Raw genomic sequence first — 24,592 nt, forward strand, 5'->3', positions numbered from 1 at the left:
TTCTCATTTTTTGTCTGTGAATTAAAGAAAATTGATGAATGAAATATGAAAAAGCTTCCAGTTTATCAAAAGACTTTCCCATTCTAATTTAGGTTGAATATCACTCTCTGATAAATATGATCCTGTTAGCCCTTTTACCAGCCATATTATACAGCAAGACTCACTGAACTTGCAGTTAGCAAAAAAGTCTTTTTTAAATCGTATACTGTAAATTATATCTTCTCCATCTTTCATTTAATCTTATTTTTTAAAGGTGATTTTTTTTTTTTTTTTTTTTTTTTTTACCTCTCTAAGGATATTTGGATCCTAATTCTGCAACCATTAGCCATTCTTCCAGCTCAATGTGTCTTCATCCTAGCTAATGGAAAATGTTTGTTTGGATGGGATTGCATAGAAAGCCTTTTGATCTGCCAGTGGAGAACTCTTTCTAATAGGAGATTGAACTTGAACATTGAGTCATAAATCTATGAATAGTAATTTAGTCAATAATGAATATGTGTGACTTTTGAAATATCACGTAGCTCTATTTTACCATCTGGTCCACAGGAGATTTCTAACGACTTTGCCAAATAACTTCTTGAAATCAAATGTACTAGGTCTAGAGCATTTTTCAGATCTGTCAGGCAAGTAATACTTTTCAGAAAATGATTGAGGTTAGTCTGACGTGACTTGTTCTTGGGGAAGCCAAACTAGGTCATAGTTATCACTACCTTCCTTTCTAAACACATGTAAAGCTATCCATTCATTGATTCCTTCTAGAAATCTTGGAGGGCTTAAAAGCATGATTTAAAGCCTGACTGGTTTGTAGTTTGAGATCTCCACTTTCTTTTCCTTTTTTAAAAAGATAGGAACAGTTTTGTTATGTAGTCTTCCAGTATCTCTTCTAGTCTCCATTCTTCTTCAAGTCCTCTCATCAATCCAGTCGTCTCATCTCCAGGTTCTCTCATTTGTTTCCTTCAGGAAATCATATAGGTCAAGAATCAGGTAGCAGATCTGTTAAAGCAGATGAACGATCAGTTACTTTTTTTCACCTGTCTGAGATTGTGATTTATTCTTTTTAAAAATTTTTGTATTTTGAAATAATTTTAGACTTACAGAAGAATTGCGAAAATAGTACAGAGCATATCCGTATAGGCTTTGCCTACCCTCCCCTAACGTTAACATCTTGCTTAGCCATGATCTTTATCAATTATCAAAACCAAAATATTAATATTGGTACAATATTATTAAAAACCGTAGACTTTATTCCAGTTTCACCATTTTTTCCATTAATGTACCTTTTCTTTTCAAGATACAATCCAAGATCCCACATTACATTTAGTTTTCATGTCTCTTTAGTCTCCTCCAATCTATTGGAGTTCCTTAGTCCCTACTCATCTTTCATGACCTTGACACTTTTGAGTACTAGTCAGGCATTTTGTTGAATGTCCCCCTGATGTTTTGTCCTGATTAGATGGAGAGTATGCATTTGGCAGACAAATATTAGGAAGTGATGTACCCTTCTCAGTGTATTATAACAGTTGGCACATGATGTTAGTATGTGTTATTACTGATGATGTTAACCTTGATCACTTGGTTTAGCAGGTGTCTGTCAGGTTTCTCCACTGTAAAGTTGCTAATAAATATAACTTTAGAAATTTACATGAATATATAAATAGATATAAATTATAAATATAGCTATACCTTATAAATTAGTTGCTTTATAACTAATAGATATTTGGAAGGAGAAACTTTGATACTATGCAAATGTTGTCTTTCTTTTTAAAGCTTCACCTACTATTTTACTATTTTTAGCATTCATTGATGGATCATGCCTGCCACAATTATAACTGTGGTGTTCTAACAGTGATTTCCTATCTCCCTCATTCCTTCTGCATTTATTGATTGGAATTCTTCTGTAAGAAAAAATGATTCCTCCTTTTATTTATTTTTAATGAGTTTATTGAGGTATAGTTGACATACAATAACACATATTTAAAGAGTACTTTGATGTTTCAACATATGTGAAACTATCACCACAATCAAAATAATGAACATAAATAACCATAACCACCAAAAGTTTCCTTATATTCTTTTCTAATCCCTACCTCCCTTTTCTCCTCACCCCCATTCATATCCATAAGCAGCCACTGATCTGCTTTCTGTCACTATAGATTAGTTTTCATCTTCTAGAATTTATGTAAATGGAAGAATACAGTATATTCTCTTCTTTCATTTGGCTTTTTACACTCAGGATAATTATTTTGAGATTTATTCTTGCTGCTGCATGAGTCAATAGTTCCTTTTTTTCCTCTGAGTTATATTCTATTATCTAGATGTGCCACAGTTAATTTATCCATTCACCTGTTGATAGATATTTGGCTTGTTTTCAGTTTTGGCTATCACAAAAGCCATTCTAGCTTTCTTTCAGTTAGTATTAACAGGATTTATCTTTGTCCATAATTTCATTTTTGACCTATTGTGACCTATGAGATGTATATATATATATATATATATATATATAAAATGACCTATTGTGTCATTATATTTAAAGTGTGATTTTTGTAAGCAGCATATATTTGGGCTTTGCTTTTTTATACAATCTGACAACCTCTGCCTTTTAACTGGGGTGTTTAGACCATTTACGTTACTGTGGTAATTGATATGGTTAGGTATAAGTCTATCATTGTCCCATATTTTCCGCTTTATATTTGTCCCATCTGTTCTTTGTTCTTTTCCCCTCTCTTTCTGTCTTCTTTTGGATTGAGTACTTTTTATGATTCCATTTTTATCTCTTTTAATGGCTCTTTAGCTATAATTATTTGTTTTATTTTAGTGATTGTTTTAGAGTTTATAGTATACAACTTTAACTTCTCGCCATCTACCTTCAAATGATACTATATCACTTCACTTGTAGTATTAGAACCCTATAATTAGTGTTCTTCCATTTTTCCCCTTTTGACTTTTATGGTATAGTTGTCATATATTTTAGTTTTTCGTGTGTTATAAACCCCATGCACACTTTTTTAAATTCAAATTGTTAATATCTTTAAGAAATTTAAATATAAGAAAAAGATCTTATATGTTTATCAATACAATTACTATTTCTTGTTTTCTTCATTCCTTTCTCCTAGATCCAGATTTCAATCTGGTATCATTTTGCTTCTTCCTGAAAGAGTTTCTTTACCATTACTTGTAATGCAGGTCTGCTGGTTATGAATCCTTTCATCTTTTGTGTATCTGAAAAAGTCTTTATATCACCTTCATTTTTGAGAGATAATTTTGCTGTATATAGAATTCTAGGTTGACAGGTTTTGGAGGATTTTTTAGGACTTTAAAGATGAGAGCCCACGATCCTCTCACAGGCATTATTTTCATTGAGGATTCTGCTATCATCCTTAACTTTCTTCTTCTGTACATAACATGGTTTTTTTCCTTCTAGCTGCTTTTAAGACCTTTTCTTTATCTCTGGTTTTGAGCAATTTGATTATGACGTACCTTAGGGTAGTTTTCTTCATGCTTTTTGTACTTGGGATTTATTTTGCTTCTTGGATCTCTGGGTTTACAGTTTCCATCAAATCTGGGAAAATTTCAACCATTATTTCTTTAAATTTTTTTTTTGTCTCCTGCTTTTTTCTCTCCTTCACGGATTCCAATTACACGTATAGTACTTGAATCATCCCACAGATCATTGATTCTTTCTTCATATTTTTTCAGTCCCTTTTCTTTCTGTGTTTTATTTTGGATAGTTTCTATTGTTACGTCTTCAAGCTCACTAATCTTTTCTTCTGCAATGTCTAATTCTGCTGCTAATCCCATTCAGTGTATTTTTCATCTCATACATTATAGTTTTCATCTCTAGAAGTTCAGTTTGGGGTTTTTTTTAATCTTTTTGGATGTATAGAATACAGTTATAATAAGTGTATTATATTGTTATCTGCTAATTCTAAAACCTGTTCAGTCTGGATCAGTTTCAATCGATTTTTTTAGTTGGAATTTTTATTGATTTAATTGTAGTTTCACATGCAATTGTAAGAAATAATACAGAGAAATTCCATGTCAACTTTATCCAGTTTCGCCTAATAGTAGCATCTTGTAAAATTAGTAAAATATCACAACCAGAATATATTAATACAAAACAGTGGTCTTGTTCAGATTTCCCCAGTTTTACTTGTAGTTATTTATGTGCTTTTGTGTGTGTTTAGTTCTTTACAATTCTATCTCATAGGTATGTTCATGTATCCAGCACCACAGTCAAGGTACAGTTCCATCACCACAGGAATCCCTCGTGTTGCTCTTTTATAACCATACCCACTTCTATCTTGCCCCACCCTATCCCCATCCCTAACCTCTGCAACAACTAATCTGGTCTCCATTTGTAAAATTGTGTCATTTCAAAGATGTTAAATAAATGGAATCATTTAGTATGTAACCTTTTGGGATTGGCTTTTTCATTGAGCATAATTCCCTGGAGGTTCATCCAAGATTGATTCATTTTTCTCCTCACTATGTTTTATTTTCCTGTTTGTTTCCATGTCTGATAATTTTTATTTGGTGCTAGACGTTGTGAATTTTTCCTTGTTAAGTACTAAGTATTTTTGTACGCCTTTAAGTATTCTTCAGCTTTGCTCTGGAATGCAGCTAAGTTACTTGGAAATAACAATTTGATCCTTCTGGATCTTACTTTTAAGACTCATTAGGCAGTATCAGAACAGTGTTTAGTCTAAGTCTACTTATTCCCCACTACTGAACAAGACACTTCTGAGATTCTACCCTATACCTTATGAGTTATGAAGTGTTCTAGCTCCTAGCCCAGTGTGAATGCCAAATGCCGTTCGCTCTATCCTTTCAGGTGATTCTCTCCTCAGCCTCAGTTAGTTCCCTCATATGCATGCACTGACCAGTACTCTGCTGGACACTCAAAGGTAACCATCTGCAGATCTCTGCATTTCTTTCTCTGCAGCTCTCTCTTCTTCTGCACTCTGTCCTGCAAACTCTCACAGCCATGGTATCCCTGACTCTTGGGCTATGTCTCCTCAACTTGGAGAGTCTGCTAAGCTCCAACTGGGTTCACCTTCTCTGCACACAGACTGGAAACTCACTTAAGGCAATAAGCTAGGACAATTCTAGGGGTCATCTCCTTTGTTTCCTGTTTCTGAAAGATTACTGTCCTTGATTGCGTATTGTCTAGTGTCTTAAAAACCATTGTTTCATATATTTTGTTTGTGTTTTTTTGGTTGTTTCAAGCAAGAGGGCAAATCTGACCCCTATTATTCCATCTTGACCAGAAGCCAAAGTCCTCTATGATTTATTCTTAATCAATTTTATTTTTTCATTTTGACATAAGGTTTATTCTCTTTCATCAAAAACATAGAAACAAAATTGAAATTTAATTTTCTTTTAATTTCATTGTTCATCCAATTAAAGTCTTTCCCTTAATCTTCCTGTAGTTCCAATCATAACTGTAAAAGTTCCTTTTATATCTTTAGGGTTTCTCTAAAGCCTCAATTAATTCTATACTTGATAAATTTTTGACATTTTTCTCACATGCCATTTCATTTTTCCCTCCCTTCTTATGTTTCTTCCTTCTTTCCATTCAATAAATGTTTTTTTGTGCTGTAATGTGCCAGATGCTATGCTAAGCACTGAGGACATTGCCATAAAAACGATAGACAAAATCCTTTCTCTTTTGCTTAAATTCTAGTGATGGGAGAAAGGCAGTAAACACAGAAACAAATTATTTTAGTTAGGAATATGTGCTATGAAGAAAATAAACAAGATGGCATTTTGAAGAGACATTTGAGCTCAAATATTAGAAGAGTTTTACAAAAGGGAACAGCAACTGCAAAAACCCAAAGTCCAAAATAAATTTGATATGTTCAAGAAACAGAATAAAGCATGTGACTAGAGAGTCATTTACAAAGAAGACAGTAGTACAAAATGTGGTCGGGGAAGTATTCAAAAATCAAGTCACATAAAGTCTTGAAGGCTGAATCATAGGTTTATGTGTGTTTCCTTTTACTTTTCAAACATGGCCTCTTAATACCTAAGCCATGTGCTAAGCTCCCTGTGTAACCCCTTGAGCCTCTACAAATGTCTCTCTGGTTTCTTCAGCTTTGGACTTAGGCTTGTTGTATGGTCATGATCTGAGTGTCCTTTTTTTAAAAAAAACATAACTTCAAAACTCTTTTTGCCTTCCTTATAACAGATACTGACAATGCACTTTTATGTATCTTTGAATACTTTGAAATATGGTTTTCCAAAATCTATAATACCTGTGTAACCACTCCCAATATGTACTTCCTGGGCTATTACAATCTCCAAGATAACATGAACCATTTCTCCAATTATTGCAATTATGCCTACTATTGTTAGTGAGAGTTAAATACAAAGAAGTAGCTTAAGAGACAGTTGTGCACTGGCATCCAAAATTTTTTCAGATTGTCAGCTTTTATTGCAAAGACTTCAAGCAGATTGCTTCTCCCAATCCATTCTTAACACAGCAAAAAAGAGATACCTTCCATTGGCCGAGGGTTTCACCGGTTCAAATCCTGGGCGCAGACATGGCACCACTCGTCAGGCCATGCTGAGGTGGCATCCTATCTAGCACAACCAGAAGGACCTACAAATAGAATATAGTACTATGTACTGGGGGAGTATGGGGAAAAGAAGAAAAAAAAAAAGAAGAAGATGATTGTCAACAGATGTTAGCTCAGGTGCCAATCTTTAAAAAAAAAAAAAAAGGTCCAGTAAGGGAAAAAGGACATACAGGTACTGTAAAATCCTCATTATCTGAATTCATGATTCAGTATGACCCAGTTACTCTTGTTTATCTAGTGCTGAACAAATGAAAAAGATTATCATCGTTATCATCTCAAAACATGTATATTTGCTAAATACAGTTTCATTTTTAATTGTTTATGACAAGTCATCTTTTTGTATTTTGTAAGATTAATGAAGACTTTGTAGTATGAAATTTCCTAGTGGCTCGCTGATATTTTATGTGTGCATAATATATTTCAATATATTTACATGAATATAAACATTAATGTTATATAAATATACATAAATATGTGTATGTGTGTATATATATTTATATATATATGAAGTAGCTTGAAACTGCCAGGAATTTTCTTAGAAAAATAGAAAGTATATAGTATTGAGCCATTTGGTAATGCCTAATATAAAACTAAGGTTGAAAATATGAAATAGTATAGGATTTTATCCCTTTATCATTCAGCATTAGTCACATAATACTGTTAAATCACAGCACTTGTATTACAATAACCTGGCATTTTTTTTTCAAAAATGATATTGTCTGTTGAAGTGTTCATGCCTAAAATATAAAAATTATCACTGCAGCTGTCTATGAACTGTTTGTGCTTGAGACATTACAATTATCATTGCAGTCACATATTTGGATTTATTTATTAATTATTTATTACTAGTAAGAAATGGCAGGATAGTCTAAATTTGAAATTTACTTGAGGTTTTCAGGATTATTTTCTTATAAATTTGGTAAGTTCCTTTTATTTGTCCCTCTTGATTTTAGTGTAAAAACTTATTAGTTATGTTTTGTAGTTGCCTGCTGTGTTTAACAGATGATTTATATGTTAACATCTGTTTTCTGATTGTAATGTGGATATGTTTCTGACAAAAGTAATGAATCAATACCTAGTAATACTGCTTAGCCATGAGCTAAAATTAATATATGCCCCTAAAAGTTACATAACCTATTTCAGAGACTTTGACTCTGCAGGTCAGTAGAGACTAATTTATTAGCTGATTGGTTAATCTGAATCATCAGTATCCATCTTGAAAACTGTAAAAATAAAATATTAAAATGTATCCCAATTGATGTTTAAGAACAAAAAGCTGCAATAAAGAGTGAAGTCTTCACGTGGTACCTATAGTTAGAACTAAAAAAGCTTTATCTTTTTATTCTACACCTTTGGTTCTGTGTCAGGTTGCCATGGAAATTTTTTCATTAACATTAGATGGATTTGCCCAGAGATAAAATTGCTTGCATCATCTCATCTCTTAATGTTCCTAAAGCCTCCTAAGCCAACTTCAGTGTTTTAACCTCCAAGTCATTCCAGATTCCCAAGAGTTCCTGCCACGCTGAGTATTCTTGAAACGCAAATGTAACGCATTGGTGTGTTCAATGATGGTATCAAGGTCACTGTCATTTTTTCATTCTTGGTCCAAAAACAATTTTTTTGAGCATTTTAAGTCATCAAGGAAATGGATTTGGATTATAAACTAAAGAATTTCAAGGACATTTGCATAATAAAAATGAAACAAAGTCAAATGCTTATATAAAGGTTTATACTTAGTGTTCTAGGCTTTTTCTTATAAAATATTGAAGTCTGTTAATGAACAGAGGAAAACAGTATTTGAGTAATTGGACAGCTCTATGTTATATGTTAAAATTCATGCCTGAGTCAGTACCTGAAAGTAAATATTCAGCTTGTGTAGATTTCCAAAAATAAACATAATTTTGTTCTTCCTAATAGCTTGATGCCACTTAGGTGAAGCTCCCAAGTAGTTTCCAAAAGTTATTGCACAGCTTTTGCAGGAACATACCATGTATTATTTGTTTTTGAGCACCTAGATATATATAGGTGCTCAGTACATGTTTGTTTGAACTAACACGTAATTTTAGTCTCTGAAAATTAAGATACAAAGATTACTTTTACTAAGCCTACCCAAAGATGAAGAGGTTAGAAATTCTGGGTATTTTATGAAAAGAGGAACCCATTTTCATGAATCTATAGATACTAAAATTACTACAACCTATGAATGCTATTTAAATGTTACTTAAATGTTTTCATATTTAGAATATGTTAAACTCACTTTTCTTCACTTCACAGTATGTCTAGGAAATTTTTCCATATCACCATAGAAATGCCTCTTTTAGTTGTTGTATCATGTTCCATAGTATGAATGTTTTATAATTTATTTATCCATTCCCTAATTTATAGACATTTAGATTGTTTCCTATTTTTCATTCTAATGATCAAAGCTGCTGTGAATATCATTTTACATAATTCTCTGTGCACACATTTGATTGTTTCTCCAGGCATGATGAAGAAGAGGAATTGCTGTTTCAAAGGATGTGCACATCTTAAATTCATATAGATACCGAGACATTACCCTTCTAAAAGTACTAATAGTTTCTCCTTCTACTAATTTATGACACTATTTTCCCATATTCCTGAAAAAACTTGATATCAGCAATCTTTTTTAAATGTTTACACATCTTATAAGTGAAAAGCAATGCTGCTTTTTTTGTTGTTTTTTGTTGTTGTTGTTGTTGTTGTTGTTGTTGAGGAAGATTAGCCCTTATCTAACTACTGCCAATCCTCCTCTTTTTGCTGAGGAAGACTGGCCCTGAGCTAACATCCGTGCCCATCTTCCTCTACTTTATATGTGGGATGCCTACTACAGCATGACTTTTGCCAAGGGGTGCCTTGTCCACACCCAGGATCCGAACCAACGAACCCTGGGTCGCCGAGAAGCGGAACATGCGAACTTAACCTCTGTGCCACTGGGCCAGCCCCTGAAATGCTTGTTTATTGCTTTATTTTGCATTTTCTGGTTACTGCTTAGGTTGAGCATCTTTTCTTATGCTTACTGGCCTTTTGCATTTCCTCTTCTCAGCTTATCCATATTTTTCTGTCCATTTTTCTTTTGGGCTCTTTATCTTTTTCTTATTGATGTTTAGAAGTTCTTTATACACTCCAGATATTAATATTTTGAGTGCTATATATGTGGCAGATATTTTCCCCAGGCTATCAATTGTCTTTTAAGTTTTTGGTGGCCCTTTTGCTGAACAGAAGTTTTAAATTGATATAGTCAAGTTTACCAGTCTTTTTCATTATGGCATTTGTTTTGTGTATCTCCTTTAGAAGGCCTTCATAAATGGCACAAATAAATATATTCTTTTATATTTTCTTAATGCATTTATATTTTAGTTTGTTTTAGTTTTTGGTTTTCATTTAAATCTTGAATGATCTGAAATGCATGTTTGTAAATTACATGAGTTATGGAAGTAACTAGTTTTTTTCCAAATGGGTATCCAATTGTCCCAACACCATTTATTGAATTGGTCATTGTTTTCGTACTGATTTAAAATGCCACCTCTATCATGAATTTAAATTTGCATTTCTATGAGTTTATTTGTGGCCACTCTCTTCTTTTAGACTACTTGCCTATTCTTGCACCAATAATACAACTTTTTAAACGTAGTTTATTATTAGATGTGGCAATTTCACCTTGTTTTTGTATGTTGGTATATATGAGCTAGCTGTCCTCTAACTATTTTTGTCATTGGTTTTAAATTTTTTTCAGTTTGGGTTTTTTGGGTACAAGATCATACTGACTTCAAGTACTGACAGTTTTATCTCTTTATTTCTATTCATTATACCTCATATAATAGTTATTTGTCTTCCTAAATATTCAAGACCTGTTCATTTCCACATAAACACCTGTGAAGGGGCCCATTTCGATCAACTTCTGCAGAAGATTTATTCCTCCTCTACCTGTCTATCCCCTTCCCAAATTCAGTCCTTCTCCATTCATGCAAGATGGAGTTGCATTATTCTTCCCAATTTCTATAGCCTCCACCTTTTTTTTTTATTAAGCTTGAATTATTTCAACCGGTATGTGAGGCTGGGGGAGTTAGAAAAGATGGAGAAGAGATTCAAAAGTAGAATAGCCATTATATTAAGTTTTTCTGATGTGATACAGAATTTTTCTTTCTCCTCTATTTATTTGAGCATTCAATCACTTTTTCCTTATAATTTTCATGTGTCTAAGTTTTGTCTCCCCAATATTTTAACTCCTTCAGGTGAGACTATTTCTCTTGCTTCTTGTATGCCCACAGTTCCTCTGCTCCTTCCTTTATACCGGTACTGCATGTTCTTTAACTTCATATAGAGCTTTTTGCCAGCTTTCTTCCATGTCTTCAATAACACAGTTGCCATATCTCAAACTTCATCACCCTTCTGTCTTTTGCCCATCTATCTCCAAACTCTGGTCCTGTTTTGGTTTTGTTTGCGTTTTTCTTGCATTTTTAAAACTTTTTATTTTGAAATAACTTCAAACTTAGATGTTACAATAATACAAAGAACTTTCTTCACACAAAATCACCAATTGTTAACATTTTGCTGTATTTGCTTTATCATTCTCTCTCTGCCTCCCTCCATGTGTGTCTTTTTAGACCAGTTGATATTAAATTTCAAATGTTATGTGATATATTTTGTTTTTGCTTTACCATGCCTGTACTCGATAAGCCAGAGGTCCAGCTCTATCCATACTGCTCTCATCTAAGTCATGTTCTCATAGATAAGGTCGCATTTTGGGTTCTGCCATAAAATCATGATTACTGACCTTGACTTGGCTTTCAACACTGCCTAAATGTGAGTGACTTTTTTTTTTTAAAGATTTTATTTTTTCCTTTTTCTCCCCAAAGCCCCCCAGTGCATAGTTGTATATTCTTTGTTGTGGGTCCTTCTAGTTGTGGCATGTGGGACGCTGCCTCAGCGTGGTCTGATGAGCAGTGCCATGTCTGCGCCCAGGATTCGAACCAACGAAACACTGGGCCGCCTGCAGCGGAGCGCGAGAACTTAATCACCCGGCCACGGGGCCAGCCCCATGAGTGACTTTTTTAAATTTGCAAATACAGGGTTGTTTGGGGATATAATTTTCTTATGATATTCTATATTTATGAGAATTTATCAAATGATACATTGTACGTGATTTCACTTGTTTGGAATCATTGAGATTTCTTTTATGGCCGGTTATTATTATTTATTTACCAAATGTTTATATAATGCTTAATATGGGCCAGGCACTAAGTACTTTACAAATGCTCATCTATTCAACTTTCTAAACACTGTGTGGTAGATACTATTATTATCTTCATTTTGCAGATGAGGAAACTGAGGGACTGAGACATAGCTTGCCCTCAGTCACACAGCAGGTAGTAGAAGTGAGATTTTCATCCCAGCAGCTGGATCCAGTATTCATGCTCTTAACCACTGTACTATTCTAATTTTTCCAATCTCAGGTGTGCTTTTAAAAAATACGTTTTTATAATTCCTATAGATTTATGTAGTTCTCTATGTATTTCCCTTAGACTGAGCATGTTAATTGTGTAGTTCTGATCTTGTATATCTTTATTAATTTCTTGCCTGTTTATCAGTTTCTGAGAAATGTTTGTTGACTGTGGATTGATCAATTTCTCATTGTAATTCTGTCATTTTTTATGTCAGTTATTTTAAGGTATTGCTGGCTATATCTATTTTCAGAGATCTCATTTCTCACTAAGATTTTTTAATTTAATAATTATATAGTAACTTCTTTATCAATATGTTTTTTGAAAGAATAAGAGAATCAAATGAAATTAGACCTTAGATCCTAAAACCGTCTTCATCATCTCAATGTGAAATTCAGACTCTTGGTCACAAATAAGTATTACTTTTGTAACAGCAATAGAGAAGGTCTCTTATCCAACACAATCTGAACCTGTAGTTGGTTCATTAATTGAAGATTTATTACAGCAGACAATCATAAAAAATACTTAAAATTAAGCATTTTATTTTCATTTATAATGTATAAATGTATATTCAGTCAACAATCTTTTCAGAGCAAAGTCTCTGTAATTATGAGTTTACTTATTACAGCATTGTCTTTACACCAATAGTGTAACATCAAAAAAATTTTTTTTGAACTTTCGAGAAGAACAAGAACTCAGAAACACTTGCAAGATGATCTGAATTCAGAATTATTCAAGATTTTTAGGTTTTCCTTCCCAAATTCTCCTCTTTCCCATCTCATTCAACTTCACTTTTTAAGAGGCTGGTGTTAAAAGCTATGCTTTCAACTTAATTTTCATGGAAACAGTCATTCTGTTTTAAACTTACATTTTATCAATTTATGAAATATTTTATTAAATACCTAAATTAAACCAGCAAGTATTGGCTCAGATAGCTTTGGAAAAGATTCAGCTGACATTGGAAAGCACACAACTCAACTGGTAAGAGCAGAAGTAAACATTCATCTGTTTTCAGAGAGAAATGCTGTTTTGATTAATTCAGTGATTTGTTTAAGTGGAGGTCAGTTAAGAGTTTCCTCTGTAGTTCAAATCAGAATATGTTCTTCAAATAAATAAAGGCAAAGTCACTGAAAAATTATTCTCCATCTGACAGATCTCATTATCAGAAAATAACTACATAGGAGCGAAATTGCATTTATAAATTAAGATACCTGTAGACCAGCAATGCTTATGTTAGAAATGTCGTGGATCTGTGATACTAAAGCTGTTTTTAGCCCATGTGCATAGAGATTTACCCTATACTAGGGAGATTGACATGTTTTTTAAAGCTGTGTTCATAACACTCCCTAACAAAAGTTCTCCACTTTAATCTGATCAGGGTCTTCCCTGTCCCATAGGTGTCTCTTCTCAGTAAATATATGTAAAATGAGTTGAAAAAGTTGAAATCACCTTTATAAAGTCTATCTTGCTTTTCTAGCTTATATAGAAATGATAGAATTGAAAGGACCAGAAGAACATCCAGCTTAGATGAATTTCTTCAGAGTTTTCCAAATGTTGGACACAAATCTAATGTTTAAAAATATATTAAGTATTTTAACACTGTGCTAAAAATAACATGGACACTCAAATGTGTCATACCAAATTGTAACACACGAACACATCATGAAACAAAAATAAACTGTGCTGCTAGTCTGTATTTTTATGGACTGCTGACTAAAGCTTTGCTACCAATTTTCATGTAGATATTTGAACTTCCTATGGGTAGGCATATTTATTTTTAAGTTTTTAGCTGGGCTTTTAAAAAACTTGAGTCCATTATTATATACCCAAATCAAATTATGCAAGCAAGAGCACTGCTACAGCATGTGTATGCTCCATTGAATAAATACGAACAGGACATAGGGGCATCTTCCTGCCACGTATCCTTATCACTCCTTAACAGTTTTGCAATGACAAATTAATGTGATAATGTTGTATTAAAGAAAGTTTCCTGGCTTAACTTAAGTTTTGCCCATATTTTGTATTCATGATCAGAAACATGAGTAGTGATTAGATACCATCATTTAATTTTGGAAACAAAATTTTCTTTACTGCTTCTTTAAGCTTCTACACCATTTTAATTGCAGAGATTTTAATATTGCCAAAGACAAATTAGGTATTAAAAAAAAGTTTCGGGGCCAACCCCATGGCCAAGTGGTTAAGTTCACGCACTCAGCTGCAGCGGCCCAGGGTTTCACTGGTTCGGATCCTGGGCGCATACATGGCACCACTCATCAGGCCACGTTGAGGCAGTGTCCCACATGGCACAACTAGAAGGACCCACAACTAAAATATACAACTACATACTGGGGAAATTGGAGAAAAAAAGCAGAAGAAAAAAAACGTTTCCATTTGCAGTTGGTTTTCTGTGGCAGTCAGAATTGTCCCGATATTATAAAGCCAAAACAAAATACAGAAGTGAATTTGTTGATGAAAATGATTTAGAATTGGAACTGTCACCCATATCCCTTGATTTCATACTTTTTATTAATCAAAATAGCCCATTATTCTATTGATGGATTTTATAAGTAATATTATAACTTGGTCTTAGAAAATGAATTATTACTAACAAATCTCTTTTTCTGTTTTATATAATGGAGGTTCCATTTAGAGTTTACTAGACAGAGGAGATCTACATCTGAAATAATTTAAAAACCACTGATCTGGTCCAATCCATTAACTTTACAAATTAAAAAACTAAAGCTAAGGTTAAGTGTCTTGCTCAAAGTTATACAGCTAGAAAATTGCAGATGCCAGACTTCATAACCCTTAGTTCACTGTTTTTTCTATTATTTGTTACATCATCTCCTATAGTACATTTAGTTTGTGCCATGCCCTTTAGCATTTAATTCCGTGGTTTATATACAGGCATTCATTTATTCAACAATTAATTTTTTGTGTACCAGGATCTCTTCTAGACGCTGGAGACATTCCTCGTATCTAGAAATTGTGCTGAAAATAAAATAAGAAAAGTAGTTTCTATTCAGCCTCCATTCAATTTTGGTTGAATACATACCTGCAGTTAGCCACTTTGTGTATCTCTGGGTGATATTAACATATTATAACAAGAACTTTTCTATTTATGATTATATTTTAGGCGAGTAAAACAAGTTCTTTAGAATTTTGAAAGATGAGAAAAATAAATAATTCAAAGCACACTATTTGCATACCATCTACCTGGTAATGTGTTTGGTGACTACACACACAAAAATATATGAAACAAGGAATGAGTATACATGAAACAGAGTGTGCTGTGTGCTGTTACATATGTGTAAGCAGCACTGTAGAATGAGAGGGGAATGAACAAGTAACTGTAAGCCAGAGGCTGGAGGGGTCTTCATGGAGGAGTTGACCCTGGAGTTTAGCTAAAGAAAGTTTAATGCAGCAGGATGCTAGGGTATCTTGGGAGGAGTGAAGAGTAAGTGTTTTTAGCCATCATTAGATGATTGAAGAATGAAAGTAATGAAATATGAGGACTTCTTATTTTGTACCTTAGGTATTCCTTATGCTTCTACTTATTTCTGTTCCTCAGTGTTAAGTTCTTTGAGAACCTAGATGGTATTTTGCACTTCCCTATCTTAGGTGACTAGCAAAGTGTTGAGCATGGCAAGAGCTCAGTATATGTGTACTGATTAATTGTGCTCATCATTCACTCAACAAATATTTTTGGCTCCAGCATGTATAGGGTTCTGTACTTTGTGATGTGAGAAATAAAGAAGTTGTGATACAAAGCAGCCTTCAAGGAGCTATGGAACCCAAAGCAAAAAATAGCAGAGATTTTTGTCTGTTATGATGACTAATGTATCCATGTGCTCATGGTGCTCATATTCTTGTTAGAGGAGAAAGATAATAATAGAGTAAATAGTAAAATACATAGTATGTTAACTAGTGATAAATACTAAAGAGAAAAAAATAAAGTAGGAAAGGGGGATATAAATTATCAGAGAGGAAAAGAGAAGGTAAAGTTACTTAATTTCTCTTGCCTTGGTTTCCTCAGTTCTAGAAAAGGAAAAATAATAGTACGTACTTAGACAGTTGTGACAAGGATTAAATGAGTTAATATATGTATGCATAAAGTGCTCAGCACAGCTCCCAGAAGATGGTAAGATAAATGTCAGCTAATATTATTTATACAATTGGGTAAAATAACTTTAGCACAATAGTCATCTTATTTCCATCACTTATGGACTTCTTTTATTAAAGGATATTCTTCCAAACAGTTTTGAACTACTTTATCTAAAGGCTAAGACCCCCTCATCCACATCTTGCTCCTTTTAGCTTCAGCTTCCAGTGCACTCTCATCTAATATTACTTTCTTATTGAAGTGAATCATCGTTCTTTGATAGTATTTCTTCTAGAAAACAATATTTGCTTATCTGGCTGTCAGGTCATCATTTTCTCTTTCAGGCATCAGGCAGGCTTCCAGATCTTCCTGTGGAAAATATTCAGTAATGCATCATCACTTATCACATCTCAAGGTTAAAAGGTCTGACAAAATGAGACCTTTATGCTTGCTTACCAGCTAAAAATGAGTACAATATTGGAATTGCTATTATCAGACAGAAGTGTAAAATCTTCGAGATTAATCTTTTGGAGCTAAGATAATTTGCACGGACTGGGTGAAGTTTCAGGTCTCCTGCTAACCTTTCTTCGCCTGTTTAACCTCTGTGCATCTTCAGATGTATCCTTCCTCTTCATTTCTCTGATTCCTGAAAACTGAACCAGCTCTTTCTTTGTGCTCATTTAGCACTCCATACTTAGCCCTATCATAGCTGGTATCATTCAATGTTATAATTACGTGTTTACCTGACTGCCCAACTCCCTACCCTCCACCTCCCAGGCAATAAGCTCCTTGAAATAGGGACTACGTTCTCTTTATGTTTGGGTCCCTAGTATCCATCACAGTACCTCACATGTAGTTGATGCCAAATAAATACTTAAAACATTAAATCTAATGCCTGGAGTACCTTTAGTATATCAAGATTATAAAATATAGTTATTTAACCTTGGTCCCACATCCCTTAGTTTCTCCTATGTCTCTCCTGGCTGCTTTCTGAGAAACAGCAATATTCAAGAATGCTGCTACATCCCATCCTGCACATTCCTCTGTTCTGCTTTTGCCCAAAAACAAGAAGAAAAAAAATTAGGCTGGCTTCAGGAAAGACCTCAGAGGAGGAGGAGCACCCTGTGGAGTAACTGTGGTCCAAGATGTAGTTCTTAGCTCTTCCAATTAAAAAGTGAATTCTGCCATTGCTTTCAAGGGTGATGGGCCTCTAGGGTCTGACACAGACCATCCATATTTACAAGAAATTCATTTATAAGCCAAGTGACTTATTTGTTGTATGTTTTCTTTGACTGAAATACTTGTACCTGGGATCCAGGTCACTTACTTAATGATATCAGAGCATCTATGAAATCCACCAAACAATCAGAAGGTCATCCAATGACCATGGAAACAGAACAAAATGAGTTAGACTGTCCCTAGGATTATTTTACCCAGTCTGAGGAAGAGCCTTGTTAGTGTCTCCCAGATGAGTAGGAGAAAATACAGTAAGATCTCAAGTACACATTTGAAAGCTCTTATAAAATTTTTTTCCTTATTTACTAAAAGAAAATTTTTTAAATTAAGGGAAAAAATCAGTGGCATTTTATAAATCAAATAATGGTAATGTACAATTTGGTTCCATAATTCTTTGATCCCAAGATGAGTTCCTGAGATAATGGTAATCTGGTATTGCTGGTGATGGTGCTAAGAAAGAAGGAAAGAGAGGATTGAAGTTGAATGAGAGGTCTCTGTACCTTCTACTTCCGCTAACTCAAGAATCACCACAGTCTTGGTCAATTCAAGTTCATAAAGAAAGTTAACTGTGTTCTTGTGGTTTTAGCTGGCTTTCTGGTGATCCTACACATACTAATAATACATGATGATCCACTGAGAGTTCATCCTCCACCCTTGTGAAAAAACTATTAAGTGTAGGTTAAATGGTCATTAAAAAAAAGTAAGTTGTACCTCTTGTCAAGGGCTACAGTGAGTCCTTCAAGCCTTATCTCAAGGTCCTTTCTATTCCAGAGGTTGGAAACCCAAGTGCCTACAGAGGCCAGGCTGGTGGGAATGAAGCAGGAAGCCACTGCAGTGAACTGGAGAGCCAAGTCCTATCTGAAGGAGCAGCCATTGCTCCGTTCCAGATAATTGTTGCAAGGCAGGAATGTTGACCTAGTGTTACCACATTGTCCAGTTTCTCAGGTAAAGCAGGAAATGCAAATTTTCATGTGAAATCTTTTGGTTTAAATATTGTCAACTAATTCACTGTTGTTTTTATTCTTAAGCTGTGTACAAGCCAAACACTTCCACAAGTGGGATTTGGCCGAATCCTCCTGTTTGTAACGTGGTCTCATATGTTGCTTACCTTTTTGTTAAATTAGAGACTTTATTTTCTACAGGTTTTGCTTTTCTTCAGCATGTTCTCTAAAATACTCCAGGCCTGGTTTTGTGTTATTGAAACTCTCTTACTCTCAGGCCTGAGTACGTTGTGCATAAGTTTTCTTTGGCTGCTGCATTTTCCCTGCCACCCTCAGCATTTCAGTGAACAGTCAAATGTAAACGGAGTCTCCTTGAGACACTTTTCATATGACATCACTAAACATCTACAGGTATTATTTTGTTCCTGATATATGAGCTGCACAAAAACAGTAAAAGATCATTTATTTCATGGGGCTTAGACATTGTATGCTTTGGGCTCCCCTTTCTAGAATCCACACAGAGACCATCTTCCTCCACTTGCTTCTTGACAAACTTTATCAGACAATTTATTAGACAATAGTTGTCTTTTGTATTTAATTATGTTTGCTGGAGATATTGATTGGACTTGAATGTTTCTAGATATTTATACATATTGAGAGACAATGTTTTTGGGTGGGTTTCTTCACTGGCTGAGGAGTCTTCCTGTTTTCACTTTAAGAGTAACCTGATTTTCAAGGTTATTGGGGGGTACATTACCTCTATGCAGAACTAATTACTCCACGTAGAAACTTGGCTTCCACTGCCAGGTGAATTGAAGAGTGCGAAACATTTTTATAGTAAAAGTAGGTAAATAATAGTTGTTTCAGTATACTGTACAACCTAAAAAGGGCATTAATTCACAACTGTGTCAGTTTTAGTACAGTTTAAGGAGAAAACAATATTGGTGTACATCATTTTTCAACAATGATTTGATCTATGTGTATTGAGATACACCTTGAATAGCCAGAACACCAGTAATGCGTAGATAAGATGCAAAAATTATTCTTAAACTTGCGTAGTGCACTCTTAAATAGATTATATCAGTGTAGACAAGTATTTTTTTTTTTCTTTGAGAAAGATTAGCCCTGAGCTAACTGCTGCCAATGCTCCTCTTTTTGCTGAGGAAGACTGGCCTGAGCTAACATCCGTGCCCATCTTCCTCTGCTTTTTATGTGGGACACCTGCCACAGCATGGCTTAACAAGCCGTGCATAGGTCCACACCTGGGATCCAAACCAGGGAACCCTAGGCTGCCGAAGTGGAGCATGCAAATTTAACCACTGCGCCACCAGGCCAGCCCCAGACAAGTATTTTTATAAATATTTCCTGTTAGAAACTTTACTATACTATGTCAAAGCAAAAATAGCAAATTATGCTGGTGGCTAATATACAGAAATAAGTCATAAATAATTTTTCCCTCAGAATTCTAGTGACTTTATCAATTAGTTCACGTATGTTCTGGTATGACCTATTACTACATTTTAAAAGAGTTCTCTAAATTTTTTTTAAGGATATGTATTTGGTAGCTGGTGATTATTCACTTTTTCTCTTTTAAGATAAAATGCATAGTAAGCTCCTCTTACATATGCATACAGACCCTCACTTTTCACTTCCATATATATTTTTAAAGGCACGAAGGGAAGCTTTAACTTGAGGTTAATTGTCTCAATTGCTTTTTCTTTGCAGTCACATAAATGGCAAGGGCAAAGACAAAGTCAGTTAGATTTAGTAATATATGTGAATTACTGGATATTATAAGGGAGAACTACAAGAGGAACCAAAGTTATACTTGGAAAGCTAAATATGGTTGGGGAAACCAGGGAAGGCTTCTTTGAGGAAGTGACGTTTAAACTGAGATAAATAGGAGTTGGTTTAGTGAAGAACAAGAGGGTCAAGATGAGAGATGGTATTCCAGGCAGAAAAATAAGAGTAACACCCTGAGGCATTTTAGAACCAATCAAAGGGATAGCCTTAATTTTTCCTTCTAGTATTTAGATCATCAAGGTTAATGTGGTATTCTTTCTCCCTCTGTATCTTTTTCTCTACTTAGCTAAAACTGAAAGAGAAATAATAGGATAATACTAGGCACAAAGCCTGTGACTGTTTCCAATAAAAAAGCTTCCCTAATGCTTTTAAGGATCAGGGAAACATTAGTTAGCTGTTGTATAAATATAACATATAATTTTTTGGAAATAATGTTTTTTTCCTGATTACAGAACCAATACATTTTTATTACAGAAAATTTCAAAAAAACAGAAATCAATGAAGAAAATAAAAATCACTTGTGTTCCCACTACCTAGAGAAAACCACTGGGAGAATAGTGCTATTCTGTTCCTGTCTCTGCATATGTATAAGCATCTTTGCAAATGAAGATTTATAATTACACATGCAACTTTGTAGTATGGTTTTTTACCTGACCATATCATGGACCTTTCCCAGGGCTATTAAATTTTCTATAACATTTTAATAGCTATGTATATATAATAACAACTTGGATATTTATTGTGTGCTAAGTACTGGTTTAAGACTTTTAACTTATTAGATCCCCAGAACAATTCTATAAGGCTATAATCTCCATTTTATAAGGAAAGAAAATTTAAAATTTGCCCAAGGTCACAAGCTAATAAAGGGTAGAGCTACATAGCTTCTCAATACTATAATTGATTTAAATAAAACCATATTTTAGAGTATAGTATAGTTTTTAGCTGTTTGAAGTAATGTTCATGATTCTATGGATTAGCAGTCTAGGCTCGACTCAGCTGGGCCAGCTCATCCCTGTTCCACATGGTGTTGGCTGGGCTCACTTACATGACTGGGGCCTCAGCTCGACTGGCTGGACCAGCTGGACTTCTCTCTCTCTACATGGTCTTGCATCCTCAAGGGGGATAGCTCAGGTTGTTCATACGACAGCGGCATTCCGAGAAGCAAGAGTGGGAGATGCAAGGCCTCTTGAGATTTAGGCTCAGAACTTGAACGGTAGCATATCCATCACATTCTGTTGCTCAAAGAAAATCAGAAGGCCAGCCCAGATTCAGTGTGGAATAATAAATTCCACCTCCTGATGGAAGGAGCTACAAAATATTTGTGGCCAATGTCAGCCTAGTATACTCAGCATTTAGTTCTCTGAAGGCTTCTCTGTGTGACTACAATGGGTAACTTGCTGAACGTTTGTAGCAAGGAATGACCTGATATAAATAATACTCCTGACCATAGATGGGCGTAGGCCAGGATGCTTGTTACCTAGACTCTGAAGACTGGCCTCACTCTCAGGAGCCCATCCTTTTACCTTCAGAGTTTGTGAAAAATGTGGTCTTCCTATGTGAATGTGATCCCTCATGCACGGGTTGTGAACTTTTACATTCTTCTGCACTGAAAGGGCAAGGACTTCAGGAACTAGAGAGTTTCATTGATTAGGGCAGGAAAGTTGTGCTTAAGATATCCTGATACAACTGTGTAAAACAACTGCAAATGTACTGGGGATACTTGGGCTGAGTAAGTAGAGCCTAACAGAGGCACTAGATCTCTTAGAAAAGATGTATCTGAGAGGTGTGTTTTAGAAGAGATGGCTGCACAATGAAGATAAGAACCAAATGGAAATAATAACCAGAGTGAAAATAGGGTTCATCTATTGGAAGGTGTTTAAAAAATGAAAAAAGATATAACTGCAAGATAAGTGTGCTCCTAAATAAAAGTGTAGCTTGAATAAATAGGTGAAAGGTGAAACAGATGGGAAGTTTGGATGAGGAGACTGGCTAAGTGCTGTGAAGGAGCTGTTTGAATAATTGACGTGAGGGTGAAAGATAATTGAAAAGGGCAAATGTCATTTAGGGTTACTCTAACAAGCATAATTTAACTAATAATTATGGAAAGATTATGAGTACATCCTTTTATTATCCAATCAAATGATAATTATGCTGTAGTCATTCAGACATTACTCTCCAAAATGCTAATGCTATTTTTTAAATCCAATCATATCTGTTGTGGGAACTTAAGTATAGAGGTAGGTTTTATGTGAGACTTGTTCTCAACTGGAGAACATGAGGCGTTCACTCTTGCAAGTGTAGGAATGGAGTGGACTTCTTATTTAACTTTAAATATTTCATGAACTTTATAAGCATAGTATAAAAAGTATAAATGATGATTAAGACTTATATAACACATTAAATATTGGTGTTTTACCTAATTTACATAGTCTCACTTTGATAAATCTATAGTTCACTGGGTATTTATTCTGTCCTGCTGTATGGCCAAGTAACAGCACAAGATCAGTGTGTGATGTCATTATAAACATTTGAATAGAATTTACTTATCAGATCACATGGCTCAAAAATCAATTCATTATTTTTACCATTAGTCAAATTTGTGTGTCATTATTCAGAGGAATTCATGATGTTTGATATTATTCAGAAAGATTTATAAAGAAGAGCTACTTACTTATTTTCATGATGTCGTATTCTCTGATATTTAATTTTGATGATGTTTAGGGTATAACTTTTAAAATATACATTTAACACTGCATAAAGTAGTGAGTTTATTCTTAGGTTGACAAGAATGTCAGTAAAGCAGATTAAAGAAAAAGGTCTATTGCACTAATTAACATCCTGTTGAAATATGTTTAATTTTTATATTATTGCATTCATTTATTATAATGGTTCCTTTATTAATCCAATTAAAGTGTGTATATAAACCACTTAATAAATAAAACTGATGAACTTACAAATAAAGCATAAATTTAGCATATTAATTTTCTTAGAATCTCTATCATACTTTTTCTACACAGAAATTATCACCCAGAGATTGTGAGATCATTAGGGACAAATCTAGAGTAAAAAAATCCTTCCTTTGTGTATTTTGCCAACATGCACACTCCTTGGCTTCTCTTGGCCTCTTTTAAAAACTTCTCTTTCATTTTAGACATGTGTTGCTGAAACTTTATAAGCCTACATGGTAAAAATCAGAATATAAAATTATACTGACTAATTAGAATATGCATAGTCTTCAGGAAGTATTTAAGCACCCACTGTAGGCCAGGTACTATACTGGGAACTGAGAATATAGGAGGGCCTAGAGAGACAAGGTCCCTCCTCTGAGGGAGCTTACATTCCTATGGGGAGAGAGTGTCAATAAACAAACAAATAAGAAAAAAAATTGGATAATAAGAGGTATCAGTAAATTTAACAAAGTGTGAGAGAGTACCTAGGGTTTACAGTATAGTCTCTTGAGGAGATGACATCTAATGTGAATTCTATATGGTTGGAAGAAACCAATGTAAAGAAGTAAGTCAGGTCATAAAATTCAATTCACCAAAAGCCAATTCTCATAGACCAATTTGCACATTGAAAGGAAGAAAGAAAATGAAAACATTGGTAGAATTATGGCATATATCCTCCTCAGAACACCCATATACCCCACTTTTTGAATTTCATTATTGCTATCAGAACTGTTTGTGAAATAAATTTAAATTTTATCATAAATATAAGATCTGTCCTTGATTCTGAGTATTAGTGAGATGGAGGTGACTTTTATAACGCAAATTCTTTTCTGTTTTAACCTGTGTCTGTTGGGCTTAAGCCAAGCCATATAAACAAAGTGGGTCATAATGGAATCTTTAGGAGAGGTGAAGAGAAAATGTTGTAGATATGTATTTTTTATGTTAAATCTGGAATAGAGGAGAAACTGTTATTTTTATCATCCAAACTATAAAATTAAAGCTTGACTAAATCTTGAATGATGATTCTATATAGAAAATAGTGTTATCAAAATCTCGAAGGCAAGTAGAACAGATTTTCATATTTAGCAAAGAGGGCATGCATGGGTTTCAGAAGTTTGAGAAACATTATCTGATGTGCTTTCTTAAAACTACCCTCCCGGGCCGGCCCCGTGGCCAAGTGGTTAAGTTCTCGCGCTCCGCTGCAGGTGGCCCAGTGTTTCGTCAGTTCAAATCCTGGGCACGGACATGGCACTGCTCATCCAGCCATGCTGAGGCAGCGTCCCACATGCCACAACTAGAAGGACCCACAACTAAGATATACAACTATGTACCAGGGGGGCTTTGGGGAGAAAAAGGAAAAAATTTAAAAAAGAATAAAAAATAAAACTACCCTCCTGGCACTTCAAGAAATTTACCACAGCCCTAAAAGTATGCAGTTCTATTTTATCAAATAACTCTGAGTGAATTATCAAAATGATCATAGATTTATGTATGGGAATATTTATCTCAGATTTACTTATAC

At 34.4% G+C, this 24,592-nt stretch overlaps 1 protein-coding gene across 11 annotated transcripts in view; it reads left to right on the forward strand.

Moving 5' to 3' along the window:
* Nucleotides 1–24,592, forward strand: part of MBD5 (methyl-CpG binding domain protein 5) — a 409,939-nt gene that overhangs the window by 320,810 nt on the left and 64,537 nt on the right. For 10 of the 11 annotated variants that reach the window (XR_011502803.1, XM_070507660.1, XM_070507659.1 and 7 more), the window contains one exon: nucleotides 18,150–18,323. The exons of the other annotated variant lie outside the window; for it this stretch is intronic. The gene's annotated coding sequence lies outside the window, so the exon portion shown is untranslated. The remainder of the gene's footprint in view (nucleotides 1–18,149; nucleotides 18,324–24,592) is intronic. 11 annotated transcript variants of the gene reach the window in all.

The sequence above is a fragment of the Equus asinus genome, chromosome 4 (assembly GCF_041296235.1).
Source record: "Equus asinus isolate D_3611 breed Donkey chromosome 4, EquAss-T2T_v2, whole genome shotgun sequence".
Classification (NCBI taxonomy): domain Eukaryota; kingdom Metazoa; phylum Chordata; class Mammalia; order Perissodactyla; family Equidae; genus Equus; species Equus asinus.